Source organism: Anas acuta, chromosome 4 (genome assembly GCF_963932015.1).
Source record: "Anas acuta chromosome 4, bAnaAcu1.1, whole genome shotgun sequence".
Classification (NCBI taxonomy): Eukaryota; Metazoa; Chordata; class Aves; order Anseriformes; family Anatidae; genus Anas; species Anas acuta.
In genome coordinates this window covers 47046269-47072091 of record NC_088982.1, presented here as the reverse complement: position 1 = coordinate 47072091, position 25823 = coordinate 47046269, and the positions used below count along the sequence as shown (strand labels likewise).

The 25823-nt window shown below is 40.5% G+C and overlaps 1 protein-coding gene across 9 annotated transcripts in view; it reads right to left on the bottom strand.

Annotated features, from left to right (window-relative positions):
• RAPGEF2 (Rap guanine nucleotide exchange factor 2) overlaps positions 1-25823 on the bottom strand; it is a 181172-nt gene that overhangs the window by 154669 nt on the left and 680 nt on the right. The gene's annotated exons all lie outside the window — the stretch shown is intronic.

The following is a 25823-nucleotide window of genomic DNA, read 5'->3' as shown; positions in this document are numbered from 1 at the left end:
TTAAGGTACCTCAGAAGAATACAGAAATGGTTATGGTTTTATTAAACCCATGTGTCCTAGCTTAATATACCCATATTCCTGAAGATACTCGGCTATGTTAAAAAAAAAAAAAAAAAGCTAAGTATCCAGGCCTCCACTACTGAGGAAAAAAATAAGCTGCCCACAATCAACTTTCTGAACAGAGATGCAGAAGAATAGTATTTAATATCAAGTTCTTCACAAACTTTAGTTCAAGCATTACTTAGCAACATTTGTTCATGCAGAAACAAAACACAGCTTGTATCCTTAGCTGTATCCTGACCAGCACTTGAGGTGACAGGGGAAATAGGGTTCCTTCACTAACAACTGTATTGCAGCTCATCATTCAAGGAACTCACCACAGTCAATCAGAAAGCAAAACCCTCAAAATTTCTTTGAGGATGAAAAGTTACTTCCCTGATTTACCCTTTATTTTTCCCTATTGAATGTATTTATTGTAAATGAAAAGTTCATTTACTCCCCTCATTCATAAGTAGTGAGTGAGAAGGGCAGAACCAAAGCTAGTACAACAGCAACTCTGAATATTTACTCAACTCTTCAGTTTTCATGCTTCACAGCAGTTGTACAGCTCAAAAAAAAATTACACTGGCTGGTTATTTGCTTTGTTGAATTATAAACAGATTCCTTTCAAAGAAGGGAGGAGGGAAGATGGAGCTGCAAATTCATAGTTCTGCACTTACAAGCGAGAGCAGGCACACAATAAACTTAGAAAAGCTAGTGTAGCTAAACAAAGTTATATTTAAAATACTACGCTGCAAGCACTGAGTCCATCAATCCAAAGCGAGTTTAGGAGGAGTATAATTCAGAGTCAGTCACTAAATCCAGACCCCAGCTAACACAAACCTTGCTGGTTTATGAGATTCTTTAGAGAACATCAAGATAACATACACCAAGTACAGTCATCCATCTCCATTAAACACTTCTGTGGCATAAAGCTGGACTGCAACCAAGTCATGCCAAATGCCTCAGGTCATTCCAGAAGTAGCAAGAGCTGGAACCCACACCATGCTGCTTACCAGTGAGTACAGCACCAGCAGTCTGATCGCCCCTGCGCAGCTGACCACATACAGCACCCACAGCAGCACACCTGTGTTATACCCACTTATTTTCAGAATTGTAGCCAGTTTATGATTTCAAGCATTAGGAACTGCTCAGACCCCAACAGTCCCCTCCCTCAAGCACTGACCACAACACTTTTTTTTAATTATTTACATTCTGAATTTCTTACGTCTATCTTGTAATCTAGTAGCACTACAACCAAGGAGGCCACTGGCTTCTGCTAATCTGTTATCTCCCCACAGAATTAGAAGTTTGTGGAAAGGGAAGTAAAATCCCCAAACCTTTGGTTTTACCCCAAATCTAAGTCTCCAACAGCTCAAATCATTCAGGTAGTTTCCCGAATGCCTCCTGGGTCGTCCCTTTTAGATGCATACATCAGACACGCAGTACTCCAGCATCACTCCAACAGAACTTTGGCCTTCCCCATATGTTTCCTTCACACGCCCCAATTAACACACACAACAGTCACACAGTGGCATGAGAAAAGAAAGGAAAACAGCAACGCAAAATTGTAAGATGACATTTTCGTTGCGCAGGAGTCTGTGATCTGGATTGCAGGGGGGTAATTACATAATTGTGCCACTGGGTACTGATCGAAAATGGCATTCAGAAAGAAAAGCACTACAAAAAAAAAAAGGTAACAGGAAAATCGCAGCCACAACATTAACACAAAAAAAACAGACAGTCAGAGCTATCAAAATGCCTGCCAGCGGGGCTCAAAACCAGCTGTTGGCTCTGCCAAATAAGTCCATTTCTGAAACGCATTCCTTTGTCATCCTCCCAGTGGCACCCAAACAGGATTTCCTGTATTAAATTCATTTTTCAGCATTAAGTAGCATTCACAGTGTATGCAGTGCTCTAAAAGCACTGACGGTAAGAGCATTTTGTTTATCCTTTGCATAGCTATGGAGTGGCAAATCCCACTACCCAGAATTAGCAATTCTAACAAACACATTATCCCATTTTTTCCACATTTCAGTAAAATCTGAAAGGCACCAACTGTTTTGGTTTGGCTTATTTGAAAACAACAAGTCCTACAGCAGGCAAAAGCTTCAAGAGGCTCAGGGGGAGAGCAAAATACACCACAGCATGATTGGGGTAGACAGGGGTCTAGTATCATACTTCTAAACTTCTTAGCTTCTGCTTTAGGTAAGGACAAAGCTGCCTTAAGAAACCGAATGAGATCATACTTCAACAGATTTATTCGGTGTTAGGATAATTTCTGCACACCATCTTTTTCTGTTATGTAAAAGTTGTCATTTGCTATTGCAAACAAAAGACTGCAATTGCCTAAAAGAGAACCGTAGTTTAAGCTCATTTGCAAAGTGACATCTCTCTCATTACCAAACAATTATCATTTATTATCTCTAACCTGCCTTGCTGCAAACAAAGAAGACTCCCATTCATTTGCACTTCATAAATACTGCAGCAGTCATGCACAGTAGCTAGTCCCACACAGCAGCTGTGCTGTAACACTGAATCAGAGGAACGAAGAGCCAAAAACATTACTACCAAATCAACAGGCACATCTCCTGCTAGTTCATGCACACAAATCTCCTCTACAATAAATACATCCTCAGCTACTTTGTGCAACCAAGTCGTAAGTGACTCAGTGTGGTTTCTGATGACCTTCTCCAGGAAACTTCCTCTGTGTAATATCTCGTTATTAGAAACATGTTTTCTGAATATTCTGATTCCGTTCTGCCTTCCTCCCCCTTCTCATCAATGCCACAAACACCTTGTTTTCCACCACTCCCCTCCCTAGGATTTTCTGAACTCAAGGCCTGGAGGCATTTGCAAGTCATCATAACCATCTTTCCTTCTCCCCTTCTTCCCCACCCTAGTTACACAAATGTTGTAAAAGCTAAGCATCCAAAAATTAATCTTTCCCATATCTACCTCCTTTAACTTCAAGCCCAAAAGAAGGAACCTGGGGACACTTTACAAGGACTATCAGCTAGGTCACAGTAATGTAAGTTAGAGTCCAGGCAGGTAAGAGGTCCTGATGAGATGGTGAGAAGTAAAATAGTGATAACAGCTAGACAAACCCTTGAAGACCACCATTAGGAGGGTTATAGATCAGCAGAACTGTCATTGGCAGCAACGTTTTCAGGTGAGATGAGATTGTGGTCTTTGTTTTGCTCCATAGAAGTTCAATTTCTGTGCGTATTCTTACTGCACCTGTGTCATAAACGCACCTGCTTCAACAGTGAGGCCTTGATATACTGAAATATGTTTCCAGAACTGTTTGTTTCCTCTTCCTCACTAGCCTATATCATATACCAACAGTTTTTCTATACTTTGAGATTCCAGAGAGTTTCTAACACTTCTTCACAACTATGGGTTTATCCTGACTCATGGTCATCACACTCAGCCTTCCAGCAACCTTTCATTAAACAGAAAAAAAGTGGGTTCTCCTCCTTGAAAGATAAGTCTTTGTTTCAAAAAATAAATAAATAAATAAATAAAAATCAGAGTTCCTGTCCACAAACAAGGTCTCTTCCTGATGGGTGACCATACCTCTTATCTTCAAGAAAACTGCCTTTTTTTTTTTTTAAGTAGATATCCATTGGATATATTTACACAATCAACAGGATGCATTTTTGTTTAGAACTGCAAAAAATATGGAAATACTGTGAAAATATTTTCATGACAAGGATAGCCATGAAGTCGGACATTTGACTGATGACCTTTAGATTTACAAGGCAAACTCCAAGTTCTCTCAGACAATATGAATAGATTACATATTTTGTTGGGGGTAAGATCTCACTTTCTCTTTTGATACACCTAAAATCTTTATGTTTACATCATTTTGTATAAAAGAAGGACATGAAATCATGCTACAGGCTTTAAAGCACCTTATTATAAATTCTTGCAGGTCGTGGCCCACAGTATCCACGATGAACTACAGAATCAGAGGTAAAACACTCTCCTCAACAGACAAGTATTTGGCAGTTTTTGTGAAAAGAGGAGCTCAGAGATTAGGGTGATAGATGGCAGATACCAACCAAGAATTTATAAGTTCTATACTCAGAACTACAAGTCTACTGTTGAAAAGGATCCAAGCAAGCCATGCAGATACCGTGAAGTCAAAGCATTACAGAAGTCTCTTAACTAAAATAGTAAGATTGCAAAAGCTAAAACCGTCAAGACTTAAGAGGGTTATCTTTTTAGCTCTTATTTAATTGCATTATAAAAACCGCTCACATCCTTTTTCCTTAAGGATACACTGTGCTTAATAGATCAGTGCAATCACACTGTAGAGTGGAAGAATCCTTATTACAAGTGATTACAAGAAAACCTCATCTCCTTTCAAAGGAATTGGCCAGGAATTTCAAAGGTGTTCAGTCAACTTGAAACGTGTATACAGAGAAATTGTCAGGGAGCCTGTTTTATATACTGTGATACATTTAACATATTTCTTACAAGTGGGCTCAGAAATAAATATCAGTATCATGCACATCAGAAATGCACTGTAGGACACAGCACAGCCTTTATCGTAGAGACTGCCATAGGCCTTTCAAGAGCTCTGCTTCCAGCCCATTCACTCTGAGCACTTGTGCAGTTTACCTTAGGAAGCTCTGCACCTGGGAGATGGAAGGAAAGGAGACACACATTCAATGAATAGTCTCAACCGAGACTTCATTCTGAAGTACAGAAACTTCAGCTAAGCCTCCTAAAACTACTAAATATATGGAAGTTACCATAAGAAAGGCCTTCATCATCAGGTCAATATCAGCAAGGACAGTGCTAAGCCTTTGAACTTGGCAAGCACAAAGACACAAGACTACATCTGCATACTTATTTTATTATGTTTACTTCCCTCCTATTTGCTACATAAGTGAACTGGCATTACTTCTTTTAATTGAATCCTGCATTTTAAATAACAGCATAAAATTGCATATATTCCACCCAACACAATGCAGGCCTCTTTCAAAGCCACAAAGGCTGTTTTGTTCCAGTCATTCACTTGTCCAATATGCAAAGTATAGCTGTCAATCAGCTAGCATCCTTGACAGCATAATTGCTAAACAGAATGTGAAAAACATGAGAAGGGTCAGAACTAAAAAGAGATACCAGCAACATTCCTCACTGCACACTTTGGTACTAATTTAAGATTCTTCTTCATTAAGATTCCCCTCCAGACACTGTTGCAGCAAAACAAGGAATCAGTAAAAGAAGGTTGAGAATGCCTAAAAGGCTATTACTCTGAAAAAAGTTGCTTTTGTACCACTCGTAGCTATTTCCAAATAAAGCTGTGGTTCCATTCACTAACGGTAGCCTCTTCTTGCAGAAACAGGTTTAGCTTTTCCCCTAGTTCCAAGATCCCTTTTCCTAGCTTCTTATGTGGTGAACCATCCCCTCCTCAGTCTGAAAGTACAAAAGTATATACCTCTGTGGACATTTAATGAAGTTACATCTAATTGAAGGTATGGCATTCTTCTAATTTCACTGCTGCCAAGTCATTTGTCTCTCACAGTATTAAAAAAAAAAATAATAAAATCTGCCACATGCAGCAGCAGAAATGCTGAGGCTGAGGCTTTATCTTGTCAAATGTGTCCAGTTATCTCCACAAACTGGAGACATATTACTTTTTTGTAAGGATCTTTTAAGTTTCCCAGTAGCAACTGGGAAACTGATTTGTTCCCTTTCAAGTTGACAGAAATATAAGTATACCTGTAATAAGATGTATTTTCATATTGAGAACAAATCTTAGAACAAGTTTAGAAATTTAAAGGCTTATCCTATGCAAAATAATACTCCTTGTAGCATTAAGCAAATACTCAAGTTCATGTAAGTGATTCAGTGGCTACATACCACTGCAGAACAGGTATTTTTCCAGAGTTTTAATCTACAGTAGAAGATTGAAGTTTTTTTTTTTCCTGAGGTTTTTATTTTTAAATCACTATGCAACAGAAGTGACATTTTGACAATGGACAGGCAGCCATTCCTTACATGACCCAAGAGCAGCTTTAATTTTCAGCCTAAAAAGAAGTTTTATAAGACAAGTTCAGCTTTTACGATTCAAATATACATGAAAAAAATGGTGCATATTAAGTCATCTATTTTTAATAGCTCTATCTCCTGTTCCAACCCCCTACTTCAAAATTTTAGACAAGTGAATCAAATTGAACACTCATTTTAGCTGTACCCATCCCCAATCTCTGCAACTACTTTGGCATTAGTGATAGAGAAAAAACGTGAAAAAAACTTCTAAAGCCAGCACAACTACTACTGGGTCACACTTGATTAATTCTTGGCCTTGAAAGTATCAAATTTTTACTATTAAAATTTGAAGAACTAAATAATATTTAGTCTTCTCACAGAAGGTTGTTTATATTCCATTTCCTGAAGCGGAACATTCAAAGTTTCCTGAGAGAAGAGTGTTTGTGACTCACTGTGGGGGTTTTGCTGGATACATCTCTTACAGCTAAAGAACTTAAGCAGTATGAGTAGCTTATATAAATCCAAAAGAAAGATTCTCTTCGAGTTACACAAATATACCAATTTCTGGGTTTCTACCTTCAACTCAGTACAACTTACGTTTTGTTAGAAACAGCACACAAGTGAAAGACATCTCAGTCATTTTTCATGTTGTACAGTTTATAACTTAGGAATATGACAGTCACATCTTCTTGGCCCTCAAAAAAAAAGATTTCAGACAGTAACACAGGAAAAGTGAACTAGCAAGACCTGTCAAAAGCATCAGAACTAATTCTGGTTCGTGTCCTTTTTTCTCCATCCTGTGAAAACACACTTACAGGCAGAGAATTTGATAGACAAAATCTTTGCAGCCATTTAAAAGCTGATCAGCGTCTGATAGCCTCAGCAGAGTGTTCAGAGATGCCTTTTATTAACACACTTGCAAAAAATGAATTTCGCTCAAGTAAAACAGTTTGAAGGCAATTCTGCTAGTTCAGGCAACTTAAGAAGCCCCTGCATGACTACATAAAGTGTATTTTTCCTGTTTGTAGAGTGAAGGAATTTCCCCTCCCAATGCCCTAAAGGCTTTTGATACATTTTTTTCCTGTTCATAGCAGAACTGATTAATAGCTATGGCTTAAATCCAGTGTACGCTCTTGGCAGCTGCTGACGGACCACTCATCTACTTGCTGCTGTCTCTTTGCTACGCATGACACGTGCTGTTAAATGTAGGCTGTCAGAAGTGCTAAAATGAGTCACTTCTAAGTCTGGTAAATCTAGGTTATGACTACTTAAAGAAGTTGCTCCTTAACTTCAGATGTGAAAAAAACAAGCCGACGTAAAAAAGAGTCAGTTTTACTGTCAAGTTTGGCATGCCAGTTCTCAAAGGATATAAAAAGACTCAGCAAACAGAAAAAAATAACTTTTTCCATTGTTTACGGAGCAAGGTTGAATTAAATTATGAATCTTCCTATGAGCAACAATGCAGCCATGAAAAACAAGTCAGTCTTAGACTACTGGAAGTCTATTTTTTGCTTCTACAGTTTACCCAACCAGTACTGTCTCTAAAATTACTGTTTAGCTATGACAGCAACAGCTCTGTTTTCAGATTACCAAAATACAATGTCTGTCCACAGTAGTTTCACACTAGAAATGAAGAAGGAAAACTTTTTAAACATTACTTATGCTATATTTTTTATTTCACACACCCTGCATACAACACAGACTTTAAGAGAACAACAGCATCCCAAACACAAATACAGATCCTACTCTTAATGCTTCTAGACCATTTAAAGCTACATAAGTTGCTTGGCTATCTTAAATATCAACCACTTCTGATGATGACAAAATGCTGACAGTATTTGTGAGATTTTATTTGTATGCAGAAGCATAACCTACAAGAGAATAAGCTTTACTTTAAGAAGAAGAAATTGAGAGAGACCTAACAGTCTTATTTACTTTCTTCCTTCTTGCTTGAGAGTTGAGTTTTTTATCCATCCATTATTTTTAGATGTTGCTTCTATTCTGAACTCTTTTATATGCCAATGCTGGCATTGGTGTGCTCACCAGCGCCAGCATGGATAACTTCCTTCAGTTTCCTTCTGATCTGCCTGCTTTTAAATAAAGAAGACAGAATGTAGACATTTCACGCAAGTATGCTTCTCCAGACATTTGAAGCTCTTTCCCATTTTAATTTATATTAGCAGGGTAGCTTTCAACTTCAAATTGTCACAATCAGTTTTTCAAGCAACAAGAACTTAAAGCAACAGATCTGTATTTAAAGATAACGTATTGTCAAAGAAAGATGGACAATCATTTAGCCAACTCCCCAGGTAACCACCCCTCCTCCCCCTCCCCCGGTAAAAGCACCACTTTGGAGCCAAGCAGAAAACTACTGAAAGGTTGTTTTTGTTACTCTAGAACTATATTCACTCTTCCCACAGGAAAATTTTGCTTACACACATGAAATAGCTATACAATGGTGAGTCTATGCAACCTGCAATTTTTCCCCCTCTTTACAATAGTAGTACTTTCCCTTTGTATGACATGCCAGACTAGTAAGATCGGAAATAATATTACAAAACACCTAATCATCCTGTGCCCCTGCACATCCTCCTGAAATATGAAATACAGTCAGTAGTCTAAAACCTACTTTCAAGTCAGCCTGCCTAGTGGTTTCACGTTTCATACGGCAATATTCATCATCTCAGCATTCTTCACTCCCCATTTTTGCTCTCAAAAAGGGCTTTCTAACAAGTTGTACCATATTTTTGTAATTTATTAGAAAAAGACAGAGGACTGTTTCCAGCTTCTCTTGGTACTTTTTATAAATAGAAGCACAGTGAGATGAGACACATCCATCAACATCACAGATGTCCAAAAATGCAGGAACACCTGCAGATCAGTTAGCTGAACAGTCATTTAATTCATTGGTGAAGTAATACTTATACAGGAAGATATCAAGGAGACTGCAAACACTTCACTAAATTTCATGAAAATGAAAGCTGCTATTAGCACTCCTACACTCTCTCTCCAGACAGTTTTATAAAAAGAACAGCCTACGAAGGCACTCAAACCTAGCTGACAGTAGGGGAGACATCTGCAAAAGCTGCTCTGCTTGTACCGCATGTGTCGCTTCTCAGAACAAAATGAGTATTTGGTGATATAAAATGATCAAAAGCATTTTTTGCTGGTGGAAAAAACTGATCAGAGCATCAGTTACACCAGTACTACTGTACAGGAAAACATCACAGACATAACTTTCTTGAGAATCCCAGTCGAAATATAAAAAATCTCCTGCAGCTGTAGCACTGCATGCAATTTATTATGGCATTGTATTGTCTTATGTCAGTGTAGAAACAGCTTTGCAGATACGTTTTACTTAGATCAAGGAGCTGCTAGAATCTGAGAGCATTTAAAGCACGCTTCTACCTAGATTTGAGTGAAAGCCACAAACATGGGTGGAGGGAAACAGAAATAAGAAAAAAAAAAGCTGGTCATATTGAAAAAGCCCTTCACCCTTGCAATAAGATATTCACAGACCTTCTTCTGTAAGTTAGAATTAATTAGGTTATCTTAAAACTCAAGTCAGATGTATTTAAGCAAAAATTGGGCTCAGGCACTATGACCTCAAAGTCCACCACGCTTTCCTTATTTAACCTTTCTCTGAAAGTTATTTTCTTCTGCGACTACGGTAAACGAAACAATATGGCTTTTTAAAGAACTACAAATCAAATAACAAGTCGCTGGAGGAGACAGTTAACAGAGGGGGGAAAAAGAAGCTACCTGGAAATGTACGTCACGTACTCTGACCTACTATGCTTTTATATTTTATTCTTTTTCCTACACTATGCATTCAGGGTTTAACCTTCGAAAACCACCAAGCTCTTAGAAAGACATGGTTCTGGTATAGTAGCTAACGTTCATCTGCATGATAAAATAGTTATACACAGTATCTACTTGGCTGTTGATTACTTCTGTTGAACCTCATTACATGTCATTATTTAGCATCTTCTGCAACCTTGAGAAAGGTTTGTCCAGGTCTGGACTTGTAGGCTGAAGGTTATTTGTTTTAAAATTACACTTAGAGCTACAATTTCCAAGTTCTGCAAGAACAATTATTGCCTGTATAATTCTCAAATAATTTGCACCTGCTCATAAGAAACGACCCAATGCACACTGTCAAGTTTGCCATTGCATTTCTTTTGCACAAAAACAGGGTTACGCACTCCTCCTTCTCTAAGAGGGTCAAAGAGGGTGAGTCACCCAAAACCATAGCAGGCTCTCTAACAAAAGTCCACTTAATTCTGACCAACTACACAGATAATGTAATTAATAATCATTGTTGGTGCTATCAAGTTTGTTTGGTGAAAGCTTTTCTCTCATCATCACAATTTGAAGTATATTTATGGGCTAACCATAGGGACCAAAGAAGCCCGTATACGCCTGGTATAACTGCCCTAGCTACTGAGGACCGTGATGGTTACACCGTCACCTACCAAGTTACGCTGCAAGGCATCAGAACCAGCTTTTGCCATCCTTGAGCTGGAGGACACACAACATTATTTTCTCATGGGAGTGTTAAAAGTACAGGCACGTGGGTGGCAAAAAGACAGAGGAGGTCAGTTAAAGAGCCTGTGGTGATTCAGAATCAACTTTAATAACTCCCCCTTATTTACATGGCTCTACAGTTGTTAGCAAGTCCCCACAAATAGCAGCCTACTCCAGTCCAATCAACAGAAAAGAGACAAGCCTGAAGATACACCTTGTTAAACAGGCAATGTCCTTCAGCTGTCCACAGGGTAACAATTACAGAAGAGCAGTGCAGTTGTAAGACAGAACCAACAAAAAGCCTTCCTTCCAGATTGCGATCATTGGCAGTAGAAGCAACTTCCAGTGATGCTCAAAGGAGCTGGACACAGAAATACACCCCAGAGGGTTCATTTACAAGAAATCAAATTGGCTGGAAGAAAGAGCACTCAAGTGCTCTGCCCGCTCTTCCAGCAGTAATGACAACAGAGAACAAAGCAGTTTACCACTAAAATATTTGCTTTCTTATATAAAAATACCTTTTTACCCTCAGTCCAACCTTACACTCAACACAAAAACATTTCTTCGGATCCAGATCCATAACTTTACCCACCACTACTGTGTGAAATGCCAAATGAGAAGCAACAAACAGAAAAAGCATGAAAAACTGCACAGAAAGATAAGTAAACATTTCCACACACACACACAAAATATTCATTTGTACTTAAGTTTGCACACAAAGTATGTTTTTAAAGTAGGCATCAAATGTTTGAATAATTTACTTGCCAGCTGATTTTATAGATTACATCCTTAATAAAACAAAGGAAAGACTGCTAAAACTGCTGCCCTTATTCAATCCTTCGTCCCAAATATGAAATACCAATTTGAAAAGTATGTCTTTGTTACACTCATTTATTGTATTTTACAGTCCTAAACAACATGGAGAAGTTTTGTTTTGTTTCTTTAAAGAACACACTATTTGTTGAAATTGAGGATAATTATGAAGCGTTGTATCTATATTAGAAGCAAATGTAACTAACTAGAAAAAGACATCATGGTAAGAAAATAACAACTCTTCCACAATTGAACATTTAAAGCACATTCCTGTTTCAAACACTTTGTACTATCAATCAATAAAATCTAAGTGTAGCTAAGTTTCAATTGCAATAATTTATTCCTAATGCAAAAAAAAAAAAAGTAACCACACATACTGCACAGGACAGCAAATACATTTTCTTGATTTTATACAAGTGTAAGCAGATGTTTGAATAGATTTTTTTATTTATTTATTTTTTTAATATAAGCAGCCAGAAACCATTTCTAATGTGTGCCATTTCAGTATCATGTTTTTATTACCAGGAACTTTATTTTTTTTAATAAAAAGCAAATGTAAACCACAGACTACTGATTGAACAGAGACTTCCTAAGTAACAAGCCAAAAAAATAACTGGTGTGTTTTTTTTTCTTTAAAAATAATTCGTCATACAAGTAGATGTCAGTGCAATCACCATCTCATCCTTCAGATTTTGACACTATATGGGATTTATAAGAGCAGCATTTTTTGAGGCTGGGAAAGGAATCTCCATAAGCAGCAAGTACAATTTAGTGATTATGACAGACTAAATTCCTACTTATCCCTAAAGCATTTTTCTTGCATTGTTCATTACCAAAGTGAATAGTTTCAGAATTTTAGAAAGCTGAATCCTGGCAGCACAAAGGGGAAATAAAGATCCCCAGAAAGAAAAGCCGATGGCTGAAGAGAATGAGAAGAACAGAGAACAAACAGCAGAAAGAGCAGACAAACTCCCAGTTGGTACTAACCTGGAGATTCTCAATTAGAGAATGGAAAAAAGCCTCCTGCTCATCCAGGAAGCAGAATTAGGTGATGATAGTATGCAAGCTGACATGCACGTACAAAGGACCCACTATACGGGTGATGCTTTTAATAGTATAGCATTTTTTCTGTACCTGGCTTTTTATTAGGTCACTATCTTAGCCCCTACCTGGAAGCTTTTCACCCCATTTTCTGTATCTATCTTGCATAGAAAGACAATCTTCTGGCCAGCAGGTGGTCTTACTTTATTTTTTAAATAAATTAGAGGTAAAATCAAGTTCTTCACAGATCTTCTGAGAAGCTGAAATGGTGAATTAATTCCCTAGAAATTTCCTTTTAATATTCTTAAAGAATTTATGAGTGAATTAACTCAGAATCTGTTTGAAAAGCTACGCTACATGAATTTATCTTCCTTAATGGTAGGCTCCTAACTAAAACTTTCTCAATGACTCATGACTGCAGCATCACCGAGTTTTGCAGGTGTGCTCTAAGCAGGCTATTTGCATCCTTCCACCAAACCAGCTGCAATGCAGATATCTCACAGGCCATACCGTTACACCTGGAGTTTGCTGAAGTGCCTCAGCATGTCAATGCTGAACATCGTTGTGGTGTCCACAGTCCACCCACCATGTTCAATGGTCTGTCACTGGATGCAGTAATAGCTCACCTACAGACCAGCTAGGTCTTGTTTTTACAGTCACTTATATATGGTCACTACTTCATCATCATCTTCTGAAAAAAATTCATCTTTAAAGATAAGTGCTCCTTCTGACATTTTGGAGAGCATTTAGACACAAAACTATGAAACAAAGTAGTGGACACCCAACACATGGGGTCTTACCTTACTTTACAGCTACCAGTTCTACTTTTAAATACACAATTGCTTGTTTCTACAGGCACCCTGACTCCAGTGTCTGCAAGGCCAAGTTTCAACAGACATCAGAGCACCTGAAAAGGTGCTTACCAGACTTCTACCTTTTACAGCTGGAAAATAAGGCACAGGAGCTAGCAGATGGTAAGATATATTTTTCTTTTGGCCCTAAGTGTAGTCCCCTATTATTTTACAGGGCTAGCAATTAGGAATACAAGACAAACATGAAAGCAGTTTAGTTGCTTTAGTGAAGATTTAAGAATGGGAACTATAAAGTAAACTTGTGAAAACACATAAGGTACTCTCTCTCCCTCTGCTGATTGTATGGGAACTTTTGCCCAAGAAAAGAGGAGCAGGACTAGTCATAAGCCTTCTGAGCACTGGAGTTCATATCTGAAGGACACTTGTTTTTTTATCTCACCTTTTATTTAAATACCGAATTAAAATTGAAATCACAACCAACAGGGCATCAAAACGGTTAGAATGTATAAAATTTTGCTCATAAGCATTTCTTAACAAATGCTGTAACAACTTTTTGAATAAATTCAAGTCAGTCTGTCCAGTACTTAGAATTAGCAGCTAAGAAAAGTTTCAGACACGCAAAGCTGGTTTCATAAACCTCTTTCAAATGGCACTGCACACTGAGAATGAAGTTGTTAAGCGGTGACAATTAAACTCACAATTTGTTTTCTTGAAACCTGTTCAAGGCAACAGATTGCAAAGTCTCTTTAAAAGTAAACACAAAGTGCTAAACACAAATCACGTCCGTTATACAAAGTTATACAACAGCCAGATACAGGAACCTGAAGTTAACAAAGACATTCAGCTACTGTTGACAGCTCTGATTTTAAACAGTTTACTGCATATGGAAGCAGAAAACAAAATAAAACAAAGTCAAGCAGTCAAACAGTCATTACAGGGTACAAATAATTCAATATAACACAGTCATGCGTATGACAAAAAGAAGGAGTTGTTGGTCATCAGCAGTCTCAGTAAGTACACAGGTTTAGATTAAAAAGAAAAAAGCAACCATCACAGGAAGACTTGGTGGCAGGGTCCTTAAGTTAAAGACTGTAATGTTGTTTTCAATTATAGCTTACTTTTAAGTTCCTTATTGCAATACCTATTCCTCAAGAGTACTTTAAGGTCCTTCTTGCTGTAAGCAGTCATGCCAGGAGCATACAAGTTCAGTCACTTTCCTGCATAAACAGAACAGCTCAAACATGAGTGACTAAGCAGTGCTGCTTGTGAGAAATCAGGCCAGAATTTAAGACCTTGCGCTGAACCCCAGCCACCACAAAAGCAGTTATTTCATCAAAAGCATTCATTGAACTTCTATCCCACATCTTTACTGCCCTCAGAATTGCCACACTCTCTCAGAAGGCCAGTTGAAGAAATTGCCTTTTGTTTCCAAGTTGGGGAAAAACCTCTTCCTGCAACAGAATTAGCAAAAGGCTTCATGCATTTCATGACCTTGGGCTTTTTATTCTCCTCTCCTTCAAGACAGGAGAGACAAAGTGATGTTGGCACCAAGACCATGCCCCTAAACAGCTGGTGAAGGCATAGGCTGAGCATCTCCCCCAGGTGTGTGTGTGTGTTTATATTTTTTTTTTCCCAGTCTAAAATAAAGTCATTAGTCATCTGAAACTCTACACTGGAAATTAGCCCTGCTAAATAGGATGCTAAATAGGATGCAGACCATGTACCTCTGCCCCCACATCCCAACCCACATGTGGACACTGCTCAAAGCAGTAACATTTCCCAATAAAGTGGTTAATGTCTTTTGCATTTTAATCAGATGTACAACTGACGTGGACATCAAGGGATGATTAAAAGACAGGACAGCTCTAGGTCTGGAGGTGAAGCAGTATATGCCACTGTCAACAAAGCCTGAAGTCTGCAGGGCTGAGGATCCATGCTTTGTTGTGGAAAAATACTTTCTGCACAATTCCTTTTGGGAAGGAGAGGGGAGAGGACATGCCAGAAACCCACAACAAGTAGCATTTTTGAAGGACTGTACTTCCTGACCCTGGCTTTCAGATAAATCCAAAACAAGACATCTATAAATAGAAGAAACAGGAAAGAAATCAAGGAAGAGATCAGATGTCACTTGTACAATGTAGGATTTTCATTTTTCCTTTAAAAGCCTGACAGCAGTTTCCTAAAGCAATGCAGCATGTACGAAGTCGTGTCTTACCAGCCCAGGCACTGCCACTGCTACTTCTTCACCACCTCCTAGCCCTATTCACAACAAACTGATTTAGAAGCCTATTTCACTGCTGTTCATAAATAAAATCCAAGTCTGTCAACATGCTCAGGCAACTCACCAGATACCTTCACACCCATTCCACCACATTAATTGCATTTAATGTGTTGTGGTATAGTCGCAATATTTAATAAGACTATTTTTTTCTATCATTTCATGGGTTTGGCAGAGCTGGCAAGCTCAAGCTGCATATTTCCTAGTGAAAATAAGACTACCCTGGAACAATCGGGGTAGGTATTAATTCGTTATATGAGGTTTACAAAGTCGTCCCAGAAACTGCATTTTAGCAGCTGTTTAACAGCAGAGGTGACGGGCCAGCATGTGGTTGACAAATTGTGACAAGCACCTTCTAAAAATAAACAGCCATGTAAGAGGGAGTAAGCATCATGAAGCTATTGCCACGATGGCCCTTTTGAGAAAATACGTGCAATAAGCCAAGACGCCTTATGAAGTTACCCACAGCCAGCTGAAGTAATACTTCACCAAAAAACTATTTGTAAAGGCCAGGGTAACCATTAGAACACCTGCTTCAAACAAACCTCCTTTGTTCGAGAGACGTGTAAGGTAACTCCTATGCTGAAACGTGGGCCAATGTCAATAGGAAACCTGACTGGATTTATTTAGGTTGTGTCACTATGAACTGTGCTACTTTCGTCACAGCTACACGTTCACTTACTGTCCAGCTAAGACAGACGGTATGAAAAGTCCATTAGTTTGTCTTTATTTTTACACTCACATAGAATATCCATTCACATAAGAAAGTTAGACCTTAAACAGCCACATTAGTTTGTCAGCCCAATGAAGTTAAAGGTTTGGCATATTCCAGCTCAAACGAGGATATACTGTAATTCTACTTTTTCTTCTACAAGTCAACAATAATTTCTGTAATATACATTGTATTGTATTTTGCAAATTAAGAGGAATTTACTTCCCACTCTGAAATTAATAGGCATTTTTAAGTGCTCTCCTCCTACTAAGAAAAATACCTGAGGTAAATACCTTAAGGCACAAAAACAAAAACTACCAACCCAGGTTTAGAAAAGAAGAAACTACAAGACATCAGATTAACAGGACAGAGACAAAACCATAGTACAGGGCTAGGTACAAAGAGTAAGAGAAGGGAGAAATGAAAAAAGGATTGATGTTTCACCTGGGCATTCATAAATACACCGTCTCCCCATGCGGACCAATAACACGTGCTACAGCAAAGCTCAGGTTTCTTTGCTCCAGTTCCTTACAACTGCTTTATAAAGCTAACAAAGCATTTGTGCACCACATCACGTATGTAATCGTTCTCCAGCAGTACCCAGTTGTCTACACATTTTTCAACAGCTGAGGAGAGATTCTTCTAAGAGTCACCCTAAATAAAAGCCCTACAAGCTTCTCCAGGAGGATTTAGGAGTAGTGGAGACCCGCTATCCATCAATGTTCTGTCTAGTAAAATAAGAGCTCGTGGCACTAAAATAGATGGCTGCCTCAGATACAGCAGAGATGCAATAAACTCTTCTCCTCCACCTCTGAAAACCTCTGCACCAATTATTCTTTCCTTGACGTTGTTACTTCAAATCATTTTTAATAGCTAGTCTTGAATTGTGTTGCCATCTGATAGTCATTTGGTGGCCTGTGACCAAGGAGCTGGCGTCTTCCCACTAAATCATCATGTATTAAAACAAGGCATCAGCCCTAATTAGCAGCTTCCAGCAGGCACAGAGAAGCCGTAATAAGGATGGAAACACAATTACCCTCCTTCCTACAAGTGCCTGGTCTTGGTCAGCATGTGGCTCACAGAGCCACGTGCATTTCCACACCTGCGTCACACAGAAGTGCTCAGTCTGCAGAGGAGACCCCTCTGAGGCAGGATTTCTGGGTGCTTTGTGTAATGGATTCATCACAGGCCCACAACACTCAGGGCACCACGTAGAAGCGTATACAGCAGATCAACAGAGAGCGTGAAGTGCTACGCAAACCAAGACCCTCAAAATTGCCTTTCCATAACTCAGAGTGAAAACTGCTTTACTTGGAGTGCTTGCTGTCTGCTCACTACCTCTGTAGCAGGCAATATATTCCAGAAATTACTTAGCTACTGCACCAATAAAAAAGAGTTTAATAAATCAGGCCACGTAACCAGCACTCACAGCACACACCAGTGCAAGATCTTATTTCTTGTTTCACACAGCATCCTCCACAAGCCATTCCTCTCATTTTTTAAGATGCATTTGCTACTTACTCCTTTGAGACTACAGCCAGAAAGGAAGCGATGCAATAAACCAACATGCATTTTATCCACAAGCTAAATTAATATTTTACAAAGGCATAGTACTAATGTAATTTCAATCAATGGGCCATTTACTGCTTTCACTGGGGAAGCAGCCAATCGTTAACTGTCTTCAACAGGAAATCACAACTTGTGTCAAGACCGATGGATAGCATCTCTGCAGCTTTCAGCATCTTGTTAGGGCTCCAACAGCAAGCCCAGCAGCACAAAGCATCTTGGCCACATGTCCTGTTTCAGCAGCACCAGGCACCTGCATCGCTCTTAACACTCTTTTCAGTGCAGAATCTCTGTAAATCTCACATCCAGAAATTGTGGAGTTTGGCCTAGGGGAGCGTCTGTCTTTTCTTTTAATAAAGCTTTTTAATCAACTGCCATAGAATCCAGTAATACCTCAACAACACCATCTTGTCTGCTCAGCATGCCGTGCTCCTCCTTGGTGATACAATCACATCTTAACACCTTTTAAAACAGATTTTGATTTTGTACTTGCTAACTTGGAAAGACCAGAGCTATCTCTACACTCAGTGCCACCATAAATCAATACAGCAAAATGCCAGGAGTTCAAACTATTGACATGGCTATATAAACAAAATCGCTGCTTCTTCATTACCGTAGCCACGCCACCTTCACAGCAAGCCAGTGGACAGCACACGGTCAGCCATCAGGCACTGTGCCTGTGGCAGTGGCTCCTGCCTGCACAGACCAGGGAGGACACTTCTGATCCCCACATACAAAGAAATCTGTAATACTGCACGGCCAAGGCACACTCTCTCCATTCAAAGCACACTTAAATACTCACTGCTGTGTATGCTGTGTATCCTGATACTTCTTTGACAAAGCCAAAATACACACAGCCAGTCAAGTTCGTGCTGGCTACATACACAACTGCAACGTGCTACTGAGTTCAGCCCGGTCAAGTATTTTGACAAAGTCTTCTGCTCAGGTGAAGGGAAGGTTTCCTAACAAGATTAAGCACTCACCTCAAAATCGAAACAAAAACATTGTAGAGTATGTATTGTAGATATGTCCCAACAGATAACAAATGGAAAAGGCGTGCTCGCCTCTTAACTCGCATACCAACAAAATTAAGTTTCCCTTTACATCTTTGTTTTCCTTATGAAGAAAGCACACAAGCATCCATTTCTCATACCCCGTACAACAAAGCAACACAAATACAGACAAGAGTCAATATTGAGCACACAGAAACATATCAGGCATCAGCATCTGATAAAAAAAAAAAAAAGACCTCTCTCTCAAGAAGCATCTTGCACATATGCATCATTGGTTAAAAACATTCCCATGTTAGAAAATGCATCAAGAGTAAATACTCTTGTAACATCTCATCCATTTATTTTTTTATACTGCAAGAAAGTGTTTGATAACACAGCACCACACGCTCTCTGTAGAGGTCAAGCTGTTCAGAAGATCCTATGCACAATGTAAGTGCTTATTCTCCACCTTATACAAGTCTTCGCGCTTTCAGATGCGCCAAGACTGCCATTTGGAGCCATAATCTAAAGCAGACCATTGCACCACCCAGATTTCAGAAAAAAGAAACCTCACACCCTACCTCTCAAAAGTCATTTTCTTTTGTTCAGCTAACAAGATTGTATCACTTATCCTGTTTATGTTGTAGCCTCACAAACAGTTGGATCAGCACAAGTGAGGCAGCAGAAGACATCAGCATGGGAAACAAAGCTCTTAAACAAGCTTTGCTGCTAGAAAAATACAATGTGCCATAAAAGATTTAGCCTTTTGTTTAAACAAGCCAAATCTCAAGCAGAAGCTTCTTCCAGCTGTATTGGTGGTACTGCCTTATTTTTCCATCAGCTGCTTACAGACCACATTTGCGTAACATCCTATCTTATCCCGCTAAGTTTGTATTTATTTTTTGGTTAATATGACAAGACGTCTGAATGACTAATTTCAAACAGAAAATACTGCACTGCTATTTCTCCCTCCAAATGCAGAAAAAGTAAGGCAGATAGGAGACAAAACTACCCTTGAAAAAGAAAAAGCAAAACTGCAATTACAAACCACAAAAAAAAAAAAAATCCAAAATTTAGGAGCATCATCCCAAGGAGAGCAGGATGAATCTCCCCTTTTGCAAACCACAAATAATTATTAGATAAGCATTTTCATTTATTAAGCCAAGCACTTTAAGACACTCACAAACAAGCAAACAAAAACAATCAGCTAAATAAAGACAGGCAACAGACATGCTTGGCCAACATGCCTTCCATGAAACTTAATCCCTTTTCTCAGGTAATTCACACTGATAGCAGATTTTCATTGTGTCCGTTTAAGGGTTTATCAGAGTACCTGTAACTAAGATAAAAATGTGGAAATTTTGCTGTATTAGTATCTTTATGGATAGCAAAACACCTTTGTTTTATTAGTGACTGAGAATAACAATCCTTCTCCCCCTCACTCTCCCAGAACACTTAAATTAATTTAACTTTACCCTTTTCCTTCACTGTTTTAATCAGGTAATGATATACATACTGGCCATCATTGTTAGCCAGAACTCTCAGGGACTGCTGAAAATGGGATATAAATCACTTTTATTCAGGTCAGACAATACAGAGACGCACAAAGAAATCCATCCACAGATACGCGTGCAGAACAGAGCTGCACAGAGAATAAACAGCCAGTTTCAGCCCCAAAACAAAGCTGTAAGAGAAGCGCTGCAGCAGGCTTCCTCTCTTCTGTACTTCACAAAGTTCAGAACAAGCAAACTGGAACACTACTTCCATTTCGAGACTTACTAAAATACATCCTTTCATGCAAAATATATCCAGCAAATTAAATCTGCCACACTGGCTGCAGCAAACAGCGCGCGCAGGCTGGGCCGCCCTTCACAAAGGCTCTTTGTGGAGCTATCTTTCTGCCAGCGCTCCTTTTCAATTCCCAAACAATACCTTGCAAAAATTAGATCTCCTACTGTGGGAAAATTCCCCAAACACAAGCCAAAATATATTTTCTCATGAGGATACAAAAAGCCCTCCATAAGGAAGTCAAAGTTCTTGCAATGTCTGTTCGGTATACATGCAGTTATTCTCAAAACGCGCTAACAGATCAAGTGGCAGCATCTTGATTTAGGAAAAAAGCTATCAAAATCAAATCAGTAATTCATCAGAATGAATCAGAGCTACCACTCAATAATTTGCATAAGCACACAGACTTTTAAAGTCTTGGAATTTGAAAAACAATAACTCCTTCCACAAAAACTTATCTAACCTCTCCTGCACTTGGTATAAACTAAATAGAGCATCTCCTGAGATTACATTTAAATCTTTTTCACCTCCCCTCAGCTCTCCCCCCGGGTGCGAAGTGTTTTCCACAAACGCCCTGAGCACGCAGCAAACAGCGTGCCTCCCCGCGAAGGGGAAACGTGACTTCAGGGGAAACGCTTGTGCACCGCTTACTGCTCTAGCTCTGCTCCCACGGCAAGCAAGAACTACAAGTCCTTTTTGCCTCAGTGGTTCAGCTGATGGCTTCGCCTCCGACTCAGTGCGGTGGAGCAGCACAGACCGCAAGAAAGGCAGGGTGTGGGTGGGGGAGGACGGGGCTCCAAGCGAGTGGCACTGGGGGAGGCGAGCAGGTGAGAGCAGCGTGGGCTGAGGGATGGGTGCCCGGGCTTCAGGCCCAGCAAGCACAAGCTGCTCGCTTCAGGAGCTTCTCTGTGCAAGCGTGCCACAGCAATGAAAGGCAGCACCAATGCTCACAGCTTTACGGGCAGGAGCGCGTGCCCACAGGGCTGTCACAAGCATGCCTGCAACTCACAGGGACAGGACCAGCCCCAAGCAGCTCCAGATGCTCCTGCAGGTACAGCAGTGCGGGGTTCAAAAGCAAACTCTATCAAACAAGCGATTAATGAAGTAGGAAATTACACTGAGCTTATCACTGCTACAGTTAAACCAGCAGTTTCCAAGTTACCGAGTTTCCAATTAGCTTGGATTTGTACAGCTAACCCAGCTGCAACCTCCTGATGCAATGAGAAAGCAGGCACGTGTTGAGGATAAGGCTTCAAACCAGCTATTTCTGCTCTATAGGTGGAGGCTCCCTCGTCACACCCGGGTGTTTGCAAGCATCGGTGAAACTCACTCCTACAGGATAGGGAAACCTGCAAAGTACTCACCCTGTTACAGGGAGGAGTAATGCAAAAAGAAAAAAGAAAAGCAACAACTTCACTCCTCTGTGTTCTCACCATTCCCAAGGCCCTTATCAACAGAGATGTGAAGGGCTATGGGAAAACGCACCCTCCTTCAGAAAAGCTTGGAAATAAACCTATTTTCTTTCAGAACAAGAGAAACACCGAGCAGCTTGTTAAAGTGCGAGTCCTCAGCCTGAGGAAGCACATGAAAATTTATGGTGGAAGCTTTGAATCAGACATTCCTGAACTTTTTCTGACAGACTGCGATGAGAGGTCGCAAGAAAGAATCCGAGCTACGCAAGGGTTCTCAGATTGGGTTATCGGCACAAAGCAGCCTACTCTACAGCTGAGTTTGTTGAAGTTATGCTGTGTACCAACACTAGCTCAAGAGTAAACATTAAGAGCAAAAAAATGTATCCTTACTTCAAAGATATATTTTGTAGCTATTTCTGTGCTAAACACACACATTCCTTGCTTTGTCAGGTAAAGGTCTCACTTTTTCTGCAGTAGTTACTTTGTTTTTTATTCTCCCAGTTAAATGCTGAAACATGGCAAGAAAGACCTCTATGGCAGAGGTACAAATCTACCGTAACTTTATTAATCTTGCCTGCAGCCATCTGTCCCAGCTACAACCCAAGAGCCACCAAAAGACAGCACTGGTTCATCAGACACTGGATTTTCATTCTCTGGGGGTGTTAACAACTAACTTCTAGTTTATTAGTTTGTTAACTTCTAGTTTATTAGTTATATTCACGATAAACCTGAATGTATTCCCTTACACTGGACTCACCTGTGAAACACTTCTTTCCTATGGCTGTTAAATTAAAGGGCCTCCCTTTTATTTGCTAAGAGATCACTATAGCAAGAAGGAAACGCTCATTTCTGGCTTATCTTAAGCTTGCACACAATCACACTATCAGTGGCTACGAGTTAAAAATAACACAACTGGAGAACAAACTGAAAGTTTATTTGGAAAAAGCATAGGTACATCCTATAATTAAACCATTGTTCCTCTCAAGTACTCAAGAAGGGAATATCTGCCCAGCAGTAGCATCCTGTTTAGATGTCTCGAGCCTTGCAGTGACACACCAGCACCCAACCAAGGGGAGCGGCGCAGTGCTCCCCTCTCCTGCTAGGTGCCCACTGATGCTGTGACTTCTCAGCCACTGCCATGCTGAGATGGCTCTTTCCAGAAGAAAACCTTCAGCACCCAACACATTTAAGGCATACGTTAAAAATTCTTGCCGCAGACGTCACTACGTGGCATGAACACAGTGAGCTAGTATGTGGAGTTTCTGAAGTACCCAGCAAGTCACATACCATGCCATGCAAATGAGCTGTTCAGATAAAGAGGGAGATTAGGGCTTGTTTTCTCTTAGTGGAAAACAAAAGCAGCCGTATTTATTTTATTTAATCAAACTACACCAGAAAGAAACATCGTGCTCCCTAAGGTGGTCCATGAAGCTGATAAGAAATGGTTTTGATAAGACATAAAGCTATAAAATTTCATACAAGATGACATTTGGGAGGAAAAAAAGTAGACTGCTATTACTCACAGCTTAAGGGCATAAAACCATTTGTAATTTATGAACATTTAAAAGTCAGATTCCCCAAAGTAGTTAAATTAACTTCCCAGTTCAAGTCTTTAAAGAGAAAATGAATAGTTTAATAAAGCAATTACAGAGGAGAGCTGTTACACAACAGACATGTTCTAGTACAGGCTACGTATATTTTATTTTCTTTTTAGTTTTGGCAATGGAGTGTTAAGCTGTAATTCACAAAACTCAGAAAAAAAAAAAAAAAAGTTTAAACAAGGACACATGGAAGAGGTATGACACTAAGAGCTTCCCAAAGCAGTCATAGAATAGTTTGACTTCCCCCCATAAAGACAGCCCTGTTCAAAATTACCAAGAGACTTTTGCATTACATACGTTCATGCAAAGCTAAGTTTGCTTTCTCCAATGATTTCTGTCAGAGATAACAGACATCGGCACTGTACACGTGCCTGAGAGCTTCCTATGTTGCTGTCACTCCTCTCATCTGAGCCTGCAGTGAAGTCACTTCACTAAATTTGCACCGTGACAATCCAGGCCAAAATAGTAATGTCGAACACAAGTTTACACCTCCCTCATCTGGGAGAAGCTGAGTCCCACTGAGTTTGTTAATGCAAGTAAGCAGTAAATACGCTAACACTCCTCTTATGTTATTTCCTGTACTGACATGAGTATGATAAACATATATATTTTCTTTCCAACCCTCTGCCGACTCTAAATGATTTCACCTAATGAGTTCTCAAAAGCCAAAAATAAGTAACTACCTTTACCAGGTCCTGTAGTAAGGAAAGAAAACATATGGAAAGGAAAATAAGGATGGTAAAAACTTGCTTTTGGGGAGGACGGAAAAACAAGGTCTGGGCGTCTTTATATAAAAACTTTTTTTTTTTTCACTTGATAACTGCATTACAGAGCTATCATGCATAGCTACATATCTTTCAAATTCCAATACCGCTGTAAGATAAAACTGAGACAACTTCCAGAGTGGAAAGCAAGCACTAGAAAACTCGCCCGCAGCATAGCTCGGGACAAGCCGCTCAGGGAGGGCAGGGGGACTGCTCCTCTGGCAGCCCTGCTCCCACCAGCAGCGACAGGAGGGCACGCCTGATCACCAGCTTCAAGCATTCCCAGCGCTAATGACACGTTACATTTCCCACCAATCTGGTCGTATTTGCGGCTTATTTTGGCCAGCGTCAGCTCCGTGGATTTCAGGGTGGGTTTCTTTTCCTGTGGCGACTGCCACAGCAGGCTTTCAGTCTGCTGATTTTTGAAGTTTTGGTGCATTAATGCAGCCCCAGCGTTCCCGATTTAGCTCTCTGTTCTGTGCCCTTCACACCAGCTTTGTCCCTGCATTCAAGCCGACTTTTTTTTTCACTGCGTCACTTCTTACTCCCAGTTATTTTTTTTGGTTACCCCTTGCAGAGAGAAGGGCTGGCTGGCAGGGACACAAGTTGGCCAGCTCGCTTCACCTGGCGCGGACCTACACAGCTGTCACGGGGAAGTTTCGGCTCCTGAGCCCAGCCCGGTGGCCCCACGACCTGACTGACTGGTTCCTGAGCAACTGCCGGTGTCACTCCCCGCAGACAGCCGGCCGTCCCTCGACAGCCGGCTGCCCAGGTCGGGCACGGCCACCACGGCTCCCCGTGCTGGGCTGCGCGCTTCTCCCAGCGCGAGGGCTCTCGCCGCGGCTTCGTCAGCCGCGCTCTCCCCAGGACAGGGCGCTCGGCCTCCTCCAGCTTCCACAAGGCGCTGAAGGACCGGCTTCAACCCTCGGGAACAGACATTTGGAAAGGTCAAACAAGGACAAAGAAACAACTTTAGCACCACAAAAACACATTCCAGAAGCTTAAAAAAAAAAAATTAAGACGGGGGGGACCAGAAGGTTTGTAAAGGAGACATGCTAAGTATGATGCCTATGCAGCCAGCATGTTTTTCCATGGAAGCTTTTATTTTCTCACACGTATTCCACGCGGATAAAAATAACATTACCACAATGACGTCTCCCTAGTAGGAGGAATGACTTCTGGGTGCAGCCCGAAAGTCAAGGTTTCCTCTTTGCCCCCAATTTGAAAGCGCCACCGGCCAATCAGCGCCGTGCCAAAATAATCTGCGAAAACATCTCTTCCTAAAAACCCGGAGCACGCCGAGCTCCCAGGACGCAAGGCGGGGAGGGGGGAGAGCCCCTGGAAAACGGGGCGGACGGCAGCGCAGCCCCCCGCAGGGCCAGCCGGGGGGCGCGGCGAAAAGCTCCCCAGCCGCGGGCAGCGGGCGGTGACCGCCCCGGGCGCCGCTCACCCCGCAGCGCCCCGCGGGCACG